Raw genomic sequence first — 1916 nt, forward strand, 5'->3', positions numbered from 1 at the left:
TAGTATTTTTTTCAAAATGTTTTTAAAATCTTTTTAATTTATTTTTGAAAACTTCTTCCCCTCTTCTCACATCCTTCTATTTATGGACTAACACTCCTCCTCAATGCACAATTCGAATTCTGTCTTTCTAGATAAGTTCGAATTCTTCTACCTCTTCCTTCTATTCTTCTTTTCCTCTGACACCTCAAGGAATCTCTATACTGTGACATAGAGGATTCCATATTTTCTTATTCTCTTCTCTTTCATATGAGCAGGAACAAAGACAAAAGCATTCTTGTTGAGGCTGACCCTGAACCTGAAAGGACCTTGAAGCGAAAGCTAAGAGAAGCTAAAGCACTACTCTCTGTAGAGGACCTAACAGAAATTTTCAAACAAGAAAAAGACATGGCAGCCGAAAACAACAACAATGCCAACAATGCAAGGAAGGTGCTGGGTGACTTTACTGCACCTACTCCCGACTTCTATGGGAGAAGCATCTCTATCCCTGCCATTGGAGCAAACAACTTTGAGCTTAAGCCTCAATTAGTTTCTCTAATGCAACAGAATTGCAAGTTCCATGGACTTCCATTGGAAGATCCTCATCAGTTTTTAGCTGAGTTCTTGCAAATCTGTGACACTGTCAAGACTAATGGGGTTGACCCTGAGGTCTACAGACTTATGCTATTCCCTTTTGCTGTAAGAGACAGAGCTAGGACATGGTTGGACTCACAACCTAAAGAAAGCTTGAACTCTTGGGAAAAGCTAGTCAATGCCTTCTTGGCAAAGTTCTTTCCACTTCAAAAATTGAGTAAGCTTAGAGTGGAAGTCCAAACCTTCAAACAGAAGGAAGGTGAATTCCTCTATGAAGCTTGGGAAAGATACAAACAATTGATCAGAAAGTGTCCTTTCGACATGCTTTCTGAATGGAGCATCATAGGTATCTTCTATGATGGTCTGTCTGAACTGTCCAAGATGTCATTGGACATCTCTGCTGGAGGATCTCTTCATCTGAAGAAGACACCTGCAGAAGCTCAAGAACTCATTGAAATGGTTGCAAATAACCAATTCATGTACACTTCTGAAAGGAATCCTGTGAACAATGGGACGAATCAGAAGAAAGGAGTTCTTGAGATTGATACTCTGAATGCCATACTGGCTCAGAACAAAATATTGACTCAGCAAGTCAATATGATTTCTCAAAGTCTGTCTGGAATGCAAGCTGCACCAAGCAGTACTAAGGACGCTTCATCTAAAGAAGAAGCTTATGATCCTGAGAACCCTTCAATGGAAGAGGTGAATTACATAGGAGAATCCTATGGAAACACCTATAACCCTTCATGGAGAAATCATCCAAATCTCTCATGGAAGGATCAACAGAGACCTCAACAAGGTTTCAACAATAATAATGGTGGAAGAAACAGGTTTAGCAATGGCAAGCCTTTTCCATCATCTTCTCAGCAACAGACAGAGAATTCTAAGCAGAGCCACTCTGACTTAGCAACCATGGTCTCTGATCTAATCAAAACCACTCAAAGTTTCATGACTGAAACAAGGTCCTCCATTAGAAACTTGGAGGCACAAGTGGGTCAGCTGAGTAAGAAAGTTACCGAACTCCCTCCTAGTACTCTTCCAAGCAATACAGAAGAGAATCCAAAAGGAGAATGCAAGGCCATTAACATGACCCACATGGCCGAACTTGGAGAGGAGGAAGAGGCAGTGATCGCCACTGAGGAAGACCTCAATGGACGTCCACTGCCCTCCAATAAGTTTCCTAATGAGGAACCATGGGACTCTGAGGCTCATAATGAGACCATAGAGATTCCATTAGATTTACTTCTGCCATTCATGAGCTCTGATGAGTATTTTTCCTCTGAAGAGGATGAAGATGTTACTGAAGAGCAAGTTACTAAGTACCTTGGAGCAATCATGAAGCTAAA

General features: G+C 41.0%; 1 non-coding gene across 1 annotated transcript; it reads right to left on the bottom strand.

Annotated features, from left to right (window-relative positions):
• Window positions 1–789: 789 nt before the first annotated feature.
• Window positions 790–897, bottom strand: LOC130937634 (small nucleolar RNA R71). The gene has a single exon (XR_009068844.1). It is a non-coding gene; the product is annotated as a small nucleolar RNA R71 (small nucleolar RNA).
• Between the last annotated feature and the right edge of the window lie 1019 nt (window positions 898–1916).

This window comes from Arachis stenosperma, chromosome 6 (genome assembly GCF_014773155.1).
Source record: "Arachis stenosperma cultivar V10309 chromosome 6, arast.V10309.gnm1.PFL2, whole genome shotgun sequence".
NCBI lineage: Eukaryota > Viridiplantae > Streptophyta > Magnoliopsida > Fabales > Fabaceae > Arachis > Arachis stenosperma.